The 12,745-nt window shown below is 34.7% G+C and overlaps 1 protein-coding gene across 1 annotated transcript in view; it reads left to right on the forward strand.

Annotated features, from left to right (window-relative positions):
• The first annotated feature begins 4,549 nt into the window (after window positions 1–4,549).
• The window catches only part of LOC106461912, a 164,331-nt gene continuing 156,135 nt past the window's right edge, over window positions 4,550–12,745 (forward strand). The window contains exon 1 of the mRNA XM_022389004.1: window positions 4,550–4,741. The gene's annotated coding sequence lies outside the window, so the exon portion shown is untranslated. The remainder of the gene's footprint in view (window positions 4,742–12,745) is intronic.

The raw sequence follows: 12,745 nt of genomic DNA on the forward strand, positions 1-12,745 counted from the left end.
TATCAAAGTCTATTGTTACGTGTCTGGTCGTTTGTTAATTTCCCGTATAATTTCTTTCGGATTAAACTTTAGCGATACAAGTCCTTTCTTAAAGAAAACTAGTTTATTCTTTCTCAATACAACTTTGCAATACACTTAATTTCCACAGCCACTTTAACTTAAACACACGCTATAATTCACAACGATTCACGCTTTTTACTTACGGTCACTACCGCGCTTGACTAAATTGTCTGTCTCTGCCTGTCTGCAATTATCTATGCCGTCACTTTATTTGCCGGCTTATATACTAAAATCGAGAATGCGTAGTAAAGACTAGAGTTGTTGGGAACAGTCATGATCCTTCTAGAAACCCATGACGTGTTACCAGCGTCACGTGACTACCGCTGTCGTAACACTGCCCCTTCCTTGGTATTGTTCATCCCGAACAATAGCCACTTACATTAAACCAATAGATAATTAACAATAACTTAACTAAAAGTACAGAATTTACAAACACAAAATATTTTCAAGTCTTGTATATCCAAGATAGTTATTTACAAATATTGTCGAGAAATTCGTAGTTTAGTTCATGAGAACCCATGAGCTGGACATTTAGAAAATTACCTCTCATTTTCATTGGTCAAAAATTTGCTGGCATGTGTCTCAGTATTTTTGTGTGTGTTTCAATTGTCAGATGGTGGGTTAGCCAAATGAAAATATCTCAAAAGCACCATTGAGGCCTATTCCAGCATTTGAGGAACACGTTAGCTATGAATTATTGTTTGTATTGGACCCTTACCGAAAATGAAGTTGGGTAATCAATATTTGTTGACTATTATAAGTACTTCCACTAGGTACCCAGAGGCAATACCACCTCAGAGAATCAAATTACTGCTAGCCATTGTGAAAGCTTTGATAAAATTCCTTACTCTTGTAGGTTTACTTAGGAATGTTCAGTTTGATCAAGGATCTAACTTTATGTTCGAAATTTTACAATAAGTAATACATGAGCTTAACATCAAACAATATAAATTGAGCACATACCATCCTCAGTCCCAAGAAGCATCAGCTCTATTGTCAGGAGAATGAGAAAGATTGGAATGATGGGTTCCATTTGTTGTTGTTTGCAGTCAAAGAGTCACTAGGCTGAGATTCAATATATGCTCGGAAACGGAATTAATGGACCGAGTCAAAATGAATGGAGTACTCCCAGTATACTACGATTCAAGCCTGACAATAGTTCTCGTTTCTGTACAGACTTTTTGGAAAGTTAACGTGGTGACAAAAATCACATGATACTTAATTCTTAGGACTGATGTTTGTATTGATAAAATTGGTCATTCAAAAATAGTCAGTGAATTTGACGTATTGAAAGGATATTGGCAGGCGTCTCTCACTGAAAGGACGAAACAGGTATCAGTCTTCCTTACTCCTCTTGTTCTTTGGTAGTATCATGTAATGCTGTTTGGAATTTAAAATGCTTCTGCCACCTTTCGACATTTAATGAATGATATCAATAATGGATTTGAGGGTTTTCACCATGTATATCAGTGATATGGTAGTATATATAGTAGCACTTGGGAGAATTATGTACATTGCCTCCATGCATTATTTGGTAGGCTATCGAAAGTGAATTTAATAATCAAATGAATGAAAAGTAAGGTGGAGTCAGTAGATTCAAAGGTTGAAACTGTAGTCAGGTTTCCTGTACCCAACAACAAGAAGGAATTTATGCTTTTCCTTGGCATGGCCGAATATTACAAAAAAATGTCAGAATTGTTTAAACGTAGTCTTACCCCTTACGACACTGTTTGGTGAAGAAGTGGAGTTTTTTTGGTTGGAGATTTTCAAAGAGCGTTTGATAAAGTCGACGCCTCTAAATTTTTTTAAAAGTATTTCTTAGCTCTAATAATGTTCTGACAGTTGTTTACAAAGATTACGATACACTAACGTTTGTGAACAAAACAAAAACAAACATCAAAGATTATTATAGTAGAGTTTGGCTATTCAAGAGCGTAATTTAGATATAAGATATATTAACGGCCTGCAACAGCATCAGCCAGCTTGGCAGATTTAGGTTTAATTTAGTTCTAAATTCACTTACAAAACTAGTATTATTATTCAAATTTATTTTAAGCACTATAACCTACAAAGCAAATAACAGTAGTTTTAAGAAAAAATGAACGTATTCACTCAATAAAATAAAATATCAGTTGTTCGATAATTTACTCTGTTATTGAAAGTTGTGTTTGTTTGTTTGAAGTTAAGCACAAAGCTACACAATGAGTTATCGGTGCTCTGCCCACCACGGGTATCCAAACCCGGTTTCTAGCGTTGTAAGTCCGCAGAAATATCTCTGTGCCATTGGGGGGGGGGGCAAAGTTGTGACACACGAAAACTGTTTCTCTAGATTTCTTCGCAGTGGAAGCCTTTTTTTTCACGGCGAGTTCTGATGTCTACAGTACTTATTAATTTGATTGAATTCAAAATAGGGATTTTTAGCTTGAAAAAATAATGTAGACACTATTTCCATCCTTGTTTGTTTACTTTTTTAGAGTCCCTAGTTGTAGGCCTGAAAATATAATATTTGCATTTTGATTCATCTTGTTTCTGTACTTTCTCGTGATCCATATTCTCCCTGTTTAAATTAATAAATTTTACTAATCTTGTTTCTTAAGTTTTTTATCTCCATTTATGGAGAATACATTTTAAGCTACACACGTGTATACACGTTCAGTTGAATGTTACACATCTTTCAATAGTTTACTGCTGCATTGGCTATATTGCCACCCAATCACCACACTGAAGTTATCCAAGATAAATAATAAAAGTACAACAAATAATAAACATATGTTCTGGTATGCAAATACAACAAACAAAATGTGAAGTTGTTCTCAAAGGACCATCTTGAAGGCAAAGATTGTATCATCACAGATTTAATGATCAGTTTCCATCAGTATCACAGTGTTTTGTAACAAAAGACGAGGAGCAACAAAGCAATATCGTCAAAACGGAATAATGTTTCTTCTAAGATAATACAACACAGATTAATGCAATATTAAAAGATGCATTAACATGCTTACCTTTTCAAATCTACATGACACATTTATGTTCTTCAACAGCTTGCTGTGCACAAGTGTTTGCTGAAATAAGTCAAACAAATCATTCATGCAAAATAGACAACAGTGACATAATTTTTTTTGTGAATCCTATTTGTAGATTTTAAATTCTCAATATTTAAATCATATTTTTATTGGCTTTTTAATGCACAGCAATGGGCAAATATATATATACCTAAAATAAGACATAACCTACACTAAGGGTCTATAAAATTTTACCAGTAGAAAAGCAGCCTTCTCAAATAAAATGAATGCGTCTAAAGCATAGCTTTAAATATAGCTCTCTGTCTTTTAAAATAATGATTAACTGGGCCAGGTAATTTTGTGCCTGTGGTTTCGTGTAAACGAGTTTAAAACGCATCGAGTACAAAATCAGTAGCTCAGAACAAGATCGCATCTATTATGCATTTATAACCACGTAAATCAACTTTTAAGTAGGTCGTGGACATTCGCAGCGCTTGATATAGTATATCTGTCTAGGTTCTGGTGCAAAATATTCAGCCGATTTTGCTGTAGGTTTGTGAAACAACAACATTAATAATATTGTTGCGTCAGCGAGGTCACGTGACTAGTGTCACGCCACGTTTCTAGAACTACCTTGTTCCTTCGTGAATGCCCTAGCATTTACTAGATATATGTTTGTCTGGTATATATATAAGACGCTCACAACGGGACAACAATGTGTGTAGGTAGTGAGTAATTGATCTGCAGTGAGAAAGTATTGTTGAAGTTAACGTTCGTTATAGCGTTTGTTTTAGCGCGAATGTTGAAATCAAGTATATCGTGAAGTTATATTCAGAAAGAATAAACCAGTTTTATTAAGTAAGGACTTGTGTCGCTAAAGTTTCGTCGGAACGAAGTTACGGAAAGTTAATTAAGAAACGGAGACGTAACAATATGAACAAATGGGCAAATATTGATTTTCTCTACAATCGTAAAATCACTTATTTTGCTTATTATCAATGCTCGGGTAACTTATTATTGAAAATGAAGGTTTTGAGCGTTGCTTTAAGAATAAGTCTGCTTTTTAAGGTGGTTTTTTCCCGAATGTTCCATTAGAGTCGGAGAAAGTTTCTTTGCGATCCCTAATATGAACCACTATCATGATTCATGAGAAACAATACCACTTAAGTATCCGTATTATTAATTTAAATAAATACAGGGATTAGTAAAAAGAACAACTTATAATTCTGAAAAAGCACAATATTCCAAAATTAAAAATCTTCAAGATCAATAACAATATCGAGAAACAATGAGCAAGATTTGTTTTAACCCTGTCTTATGAACTTAGTAACTTTGAGGTCAAATGCAAGGTATTTAGTTCAGTGGTTAGACCACGAGGTGATAAACACGTTATTAGCTAATGTACATAATCTTTCACAGCATTAATATCTGTACGTCACCGCTAGGGGAAGCTTGTATGAATTTTACAAAACAAATATACTCAAATTCAACGTGGTCTAGGCATAATGTAGAACTTAAGAAGTTTGTTAGCGCTTTAATGTAATTAAAAATGCATTGTTGAACTAAACGTAGAAAGAATAATGAATAAACTGTATACAAAATTACAACAAAATAATAACAGAATACTCTATCTCACAAATTTGTGTGAAGAAAACCTACCGTGCATATTTGTGTAACTTGTAAGTACAAATATGTTGTTGAAATTTTATTTTATTTTATTTTTAAGTATAAAGGCCATGGAGAGTGTAGAAAGAATGAAGCTGTCAACAATTCAACTCCTGAACGGCTTGAAGTATTTGTTCTCCTGAAGAAGAATAGTCAACTATTCGAAAGCGCTCGAGTTTTGGGTCTTATTTTAAGTTTATTACACTTTATATGTGATCCTTTGTGCTAACTCTTTTATCAAGATCGGTAGTTCCAGTGTTGTCACGTTTTTGTGTAATTTTGTATATGAGGTGTATCAAGTTAGTAGAGTAAAAACCTGTTCCCTAGTTATTACATACATATTTCAACTACATGGAAAATGTTGATAAAGGTTATCTTGGTCTCTTGCTACACAACTTGTTTCAAAATCAGTTTATATTAGGTTATGTCACCATTTTAGTATACAGAAGTGAAAAGATAAAGTTTATAATTTGATAAGAAAGTTATCAAGATAATGTTAATTTTGATATTAGTATATGTTGAAGACTAACCTTTTTGAATAATGTGACTTCTAGTTCTGATTCTTAACTTATATTTCTGTAGTCTAACTGCAAGGTCTGATAAGAATATAAAGGTGAAGCTTCTAAAGTTTATATAATCATGGAAGTATTAAACTTAAAGACGAAGATTGAACCCATTTCTGATGAGGAGCAGGATGCCTTGTTGGACATCAAATTGATGAAGAAGGAAGATGAAATTTTCACAATAATTAGTAGTAAGTGTATATATTTAGAATTTAAATGTTTTGTCTTCTTCTCAACCAAGTATTGTGAATTTTAGTTTATTTAATTTAGCATTGCACCTGAAATTTCCATCATTGATTGCAAATTTCATACTTTTTACAGGATTTCATTCCATATCCAAGGGATTTATATTAATAATTAAAATTTTAGGCTGCATTCTTTTAATTATTTTTTTCTTTGTCAGAAACATGAATGCAGTGACACTTTAATAATGTTATTGTCTATTATAACCTATGAATGAGGTAAAACCTGAGTACTGAACAATTTTCCATGTATCTGTTTCCTTGTGACTCATTAATTGTTTGAAAGCTTCTCCTTCTCTAATTGATACCTGATTCCCTGTTCTTTTTCATGACAAAATATACAGTTAGTTTCTGCCAGCAGAGTCTTACACAGAACTATAGTGACAGCAGTCATGGGAAGGGGACATATGATGGGATAGGCAGTACTCTAAAGAACAGCTGATCAGTTGGCAGCTGAAGGGTAGCTTCTATGGGCATTAGGAAATTATAATAATTTACAGTTGCTATATAACTCAAATGCGTAAAATATGTTCACTCTAATTTTTACAAACCACGTGCAGAATGAATTTTTTTCATGTGCACCAGTATCAAAGCAAAGGGTGCTATGATTTTTGTTTGGGGGGGGGAGATGTTTAAACCATCAACCCCATTGAATCATTAGGCTGCTTTGCAATGCTATCAGTTAGTTATTTGGACTTTAGGCCTATCAACTGCCAGGGTTATTAAGGCCGTCAACATGTTGACTCCTCACCATTATTGAGGATGTGTGGAACTAGAATAATTAAGAGTGTGGCATTTGATTTGTTGTTGTGTGGCTGCGCAGCTTAGAGGGAACTCTGCCCCCCAACACCCTAGATCTAACACCTCTGGTACCTGAGCTTTCCATCTGTTGCAATTGACTTCTGTAGAACTATGTTTAAGGTTGAATTGGGTTCAACTGAGAAAGAATAAATGCTTCAATGGTGCAAGAAAACTTGTATCCTTTCTTTTCCAATGGTGTCATGACATTATTGGTCTTTCTCTCACAGAATTTGTTGGCTGTGAGATAAAGCTATCATTGACTTGTCCAGCATAGGACGTTGCAGTTGTTGTCTCTTTTCAACATGGACATACCACATAATCATATCTAATAGAGTAGATTCTATACATTATATAGAACAAGACAACTTCAGTGTTTTTCTGGACTGTGTGCTTTTGCCAAAACTAGGTAGAAAGATAATACTAAATGGGAGAAAAAAAATGTTATATTTATAAAAACAGGTAATAAGTACATATGGTTACATATCAAAAAGGGAATGGTCATATATTAAATAATTCTATCTTAAAATATTTCTTGCTTTCCACTAATATTAGAGACATTGCTTATTCTTTCAGAAATTCATACTCATTTTTTTCAGTTTGTGTTCATTGCACTAAATGTATTTTGTGCATGTTTTGCATGTGAAGTCAAATTTGTAGCCACAATTTACCTATAATATTTTTTTTTCAAAGTAAAACATCTTGAATCCAGTAAGGTAGAAGTGGGTAGAGACACTGATGGGTGTGCTTCAACTTCCAAGTCTACTTCATAGACATCCTCATATTTCACTTTCTTGTATGAAAAGGCAACAGTTGAAGTAATAGCTAATTTTTTTTTGAACAAGCTTATTTTTGATAGCATTTTAACTGTAAAACTTTAAGTTTAGCCTAATCATAGTTGAATTCAGCATCATTTTTGGAGAGATAATGTAAAAGGAGGTTATTTACTATCAGAGTTGTGCAGTATGTGAAGGTGCCCAATATGTTAATAGGCATATCTCGCTCCAGGTATTCTATGGAAAAACCTGAGCAATATAAAGTTCAACATTCTTGAAGCTTCTTAACTCCATAAAACCTGATGAGCCTTTCTTCCTTCTTTTAAAACCAGGAATATTTCTTATCCATACTGATAATCTCCTTGCACACAATGGATATTTCAGTGTTTGTTCTTTCCTTTAACTTTTCCACTCAGACCTCATAGTTATCTCTGTCCTTCCCTTCAGCTGCCAACTGATCTGCTGTTCTTTAGAGTACTGCCAATCCCATCATATGTCCCCTTCCCATGACTGCTGTCATTATAGTTCCATGTAGGACTGCTGGTAGAAACTAACTGAATATTTTATAAAGAAAAAGAACATTATCTTAGTTCTGTATTAGTGGAAACACCATGCTGTATAAAATGGAGACTACTCAAACTAGAGTTGAGTATTTAATAATATTTGTTAATTGATTAGTCAGTGGCCCCAGTAATTGGGTTCTGCCAGATTCTTACCTTATGTTTAGTCAGTATTTTAAAAATTAACAAAAACTTGACATTTGACTTCTCTGTCAGCAGTTTAAAAATAAATTATTAACAAAAATTGTTAGTTGGAGTTGCCACAGATGCCTTCTTTTTAGTCAGCATTAAGAAATAGCGGTAGTGGCAGATAACCCTAGTAACAAAAATGGTGGGCAAGTTTTGGGCCAATAGGAATCAAACTTGAGAGCTTCGAATCATGAGAATCACTCTTCCCCCAGTGAAAAAAATATCTAATCTGAACAAACTAGGAATAAAAAACAGATAACCCATTTTGTAGTTTTTTTGTTTAACAACAATCAAACATTTTATTAGTGAATTTTTTTACCTCTGAAAAACATAGTTCATTGAAGAAAAATTAATATAGAGACCTACTCTTTTCTTCTGTTTCTTTTACTTCTGCTACACCAATGATGTTTTATAAAACTCACAGTTCATCAGTATGTTTTCCTTAATCTAAAATAAATGAAATAATAGCCTAACATGCAAGAGTTGTCAGGATGTAAAATGGCTGCCTCCAACTTTCTTATATTTCATAAAAGTGGTTAACAAAACAACTTAATGGATTCTTTAGCTGTTAAAAGTAGAACCTACAAAGGTGATATCAAAACCAGAAACATCAGTTTAACATTAGAAATAGATAAATCATTTAATCTTAAGAGATTTATTTGAGGGCAGTTTTAAAAAATTATAGTACATAGAATTACATAAGGAAAAAAATGATTTATATTGATGCAGTTAATAACTACTGCTAAGAACATTTTTGACAAGTGTATCTTAAAAGCTACAAAATGAGTGGTTACATGAATTGCCCCTATATTTGAAACTGGAGAACTACCAATATAGTACTAAGAACTTTCTACTGTCATACTTGCTACCTCACCAACTCCGTTCAAATCATTCGCATTCCAGCAAAGGCTACTTTTTATGACAGTTTTACAGTGTTTCAGGGCATGACAAGTACTTTCATAACAACCTAGCCCATTTTTGTGATTTGGAGTAGTCTGATGAAAATCAATGAACCTTCAGAATGTACTTTACTAGTTATATAAGTTTGAGTTTGCTGTATTACTGTGCTGCTGTTGACAAATAATTCAATATTATGGAATGAAAATTTTAACATACTGCATAAATTCAACAATTGCAAATCCTAGTTTTGTATTACATTGTATGATTTCTTCAAGCCATGTTGAATCTCTAATAATTAATCTCTCACAATGGTTGAAAAAATAAAATCTACATTGTCTCTCTCTCTCTCTTGTAACGTGAGATTCTGTGTTTAGGCAGTTTTGGGTAACCATGTATGAATCTTTTATAATTGTTGTTGATGTTATTCCATCCTCTGTGCTAGTATTCCATTAGAGAGTGATGCTTTCTGGAGGTGAATAGAGGATATTGGTTGGTTTCCCACCTGAGTGTGCACATCCATGCATGGCATTTTTAGACATTAGAGACATGACATGCATCTATTCTGCAATGGATGTCTCATATTTCCAATCAAGATAAGGGTGTAGCATACTGCTTAATTTTCACATTCTTTTACTTCCTTAGTCAGTGTTCCCATTGCAATGACCGATTCTTTTGATTCTTTTCCTGACTGCCTGCTGACTCGATTGCTTGCATGAATTTGTTAAACTTGTCAGATGAGTATTTTAAGTCCAGAAGTGTATCTACTCTTCATAAGAACTTTCTGCTACAAGATTTAGGAATGTGCTTTGCTCTCGTACCCTGACTACCTAATTAACCACTATTTTGTACTACAACTAACAGTGTGCGTGGCAGTCCGGGTACATATAAATGCATTGTATGGATTTTGATTATGATTTAGTGAAGTATAAGTTATATTGAGTCTTGTTATAGACAAACTTACATTATTTGTATTTATAGATACAGGGGAAGCTGATTCTTTGGAAGAAAGTTCTATACATACTATTTTGAAGTTTGGTATAGCAAAAGAGGAGCAAGAGGAAAAGTGTAATGAAGCATTAGAGAAAAATGAGGTAATGTGTTGATTAAACCTTCTACAGTTGTGTTATTAAACAAAATATGTAGCTGTAATTGTCTTTTTTTACTTTGTTTGTGTGAAATCTAATTTGTAATAACATGTTTGTAGTAACAAGCTGAAGAAATCCACTACATGTTTGCCGCATTGTTGTGAATAAACTTGATACAGCTCTTCTTGCTGCAGTAATATTTCTAGACCACAGGAGTTTCCATACAACTTATTATACACTTTCTTCAAATTACTTATTGAAACTTCATCAGCTGTATAAAACAAGAACCTAAAATTTTGGATTTTTTTCTGACAGTAAAACTTATTCCGTGTTGAATCAGCCATAATACTTAGTTGTTTATTATTGTTATTAAATCTATTCTGAAGCCCCACCTCATCATTTCATTCCATGGTTAGTGATGGTCTGTCTGATAGCCCTACAGCAGATTAGATTCCACTATGAAAGACACCATTCTAATACTATAATGTTTTACAGTATTCCTTCCATAAACCATCTAGTTTACCAGAATGATGATTTACCAGCACCCATTTCAACTGTTCAGTCACACAAACTATAGGCACTACATCTGGTGACATCACCAATATGTCTCATTCTTCTACTGCTGGAGGTATACAACATTTGAATGGATATGTTAAGGAAGCAGTTTGTATACCTGAGTTGTGTTGATTTTCCAGCAGAGATCTTGATTATGTTGTGTAATGTTCTCTGAAGCATGTGTATGGCTTTTGCCACTTAGCTTCATCTTCGTGGGTTCTAATCTGTTACAAGATGCCATGCTATGAGTACCACGGTTTGTTGCAGGTCTGTCTGAGTAGTACTGCTTATAGCTGGGTAATTAGGGTGTTTGTTAATCTATAAAGCAATGGATTCATTAAGTGATTACATTTGATTTGTAACTTTTTCATTGCCCTTCATTTCATATGATAGACCTCTTCTGAAGATTATCATTTATACATTTTGTGAAAAGCATGTTATTCGCCTGAAAAATATTTTCTTTTTAAAAACATTTTGGCATATCATCCCTAATTTTCACCAGAAAAAACATTCAGTCAACAACATTGGGCTTGTTGGCATTAATCTCGCATTAATCTTTTGTAAATCAGAGAAGTGGATAATTAAATAATGAAAACATATCTTATTATCACTGATAATGGTGATAATGTTTTTATTTAATACATATGATTAAAATTAGAAATAATGTAGTAGCCGTTTAGCCAGTCTCTTTATGTACATCTGTGCATCAACAATCGACCCTTTCCTCTTTGTTGGCACGTTTGTTGCAATTGGAGTAACGACATGCCCTATTCCTTTCCCGTCCTTGTCCTTATATACCCATCCCTGTCCCCTTCCAGGTGTTTCTCTTCTCGTCGTTCTATTAAACATTGATGGGCATGTCACCAAGTGCTGGAGACTAACCAGAGGGTTCAGGTCCAGTGGGAGCTTGACTATATTATATTATTACCCTTTGGTGATCGTTTACTACAGTTCCATGGGTTATTCAAGTTTTATCAAAGGGAATTGTCCTACTATTTCTTTCTCTACCTCCCTTGTCCCTGGTACCTTTTTCCTTCCCCATGACTTGAGATTCTGCCATCTTCCTGCATCTGTCTGAGGTGTTACAAGATTTTCTGTCTCTGCAGGCCATTGCACTTGTTCATCATCTTTCTCCAGGCTTTTATTCTAGGCTGTTTGATGTCCTTGTGCCAAACTGGAGACTGGCACTTGTGTTAGGTTTGTCCTATCTCATTCTAATTTTCCATCTGCCCCGGTTTACCTTAGTCATTTCTCACCCTTAGGTGGGCTTTTTCTCCAGGTTTATTGATGATAAAGAGGAATGTCACGAATGCTTATTTGTATATCCTGATATTTCGTCACTCGTGATCCTCTTTTTGGTCTATTCTCCACGGGGTGGTTTCTCTGTTTTGCGCACTGCCCTTCAGACTTGCTTTGGCCTTGTATGTTTTGTCGGGCATTGAGAACATTCATTCGCTACTTACATACTCTCAGGTTGCACTTTCCTCTTTCTTTGGTTGACTGACTACCGTATGCTTGTTCCAAACAGGAGTCCACCTGTTACCCTATTAGGTGCTCCTGGAGGAGGCTATAATGGGCTGTTAATCAAGTTGGAGAAGTCCTTACTGCAACCTATCCAATATCTTGCCTATGTGGGCTCTTTTATGGGCCTTTTGCAACCAGAGGAATTTTGCAGGGATTCTTTGTTGGCTATTTTTACCATTCTTCCTACCCTTGTCATCCATTGGCATTAGTGGTTTGATATGACTCGCACATCATCTGGTTTTCCACATTTCCTGGATGCATCCCTTCAGGGATGGAGGGTGTGGGTTCATCAGCTGGAAGAACCGGGGTTTTTGGTCTGCAATTGAGAAGTCTTATCATATCAACATCCTGGAGCTTCTTGCTGTAGGTCATTTTGGTTCATTTTTTCCATCTGGTCTGAAATCGTCTGGTAATGATCCATTCCAGCATTTCTTCAGTGGTTGCTTATCTCAATCATTTGGGCAGCACCCATTTACCACCCCTCTATATTCATATGTTGATTTTTCTTTTTGAGCCCACATGCTCGATGTTCCTATCATTGTATGTAATGTTCCATGTGCTTTTGCTCTTGTCTTTGATCGTATTCCTGTCCAGACAACATTTATCTGATGGAGTGGTCTCTTGATCCTTTTCTTTTCCAGGGGCTTTGACTTCAGTAGGATACTCCTCAAATTTAGGATTTTGCTACATCCCTTAACTACATATTGCTTTCATTTTGATCTCCAGTTCCTCGTCTTCTTGCTCTGGCATTGTGTTGTCTGCCAGGATTGGACCTACACCTTTGTCTGTTCTCCTGTTCTTCATCTCCAGGTGATTTCACACATCC

This window comes from Limulus polyphemus, unplaced genomic scaffold (genome assembly GCF_000517525.1).
Source record: "Limulus polyphemus unplaced genomic scaffold, Limulus_polyphemus-2.1.2 Scaffold1057, whole genome shotgun sequence".
Lineage (NCBI taxonomy): Eukaryota > Metazoa > Arthropoda > Merostomata > Xiphosura > Limulidae > Limulus > Limulus polyphemus.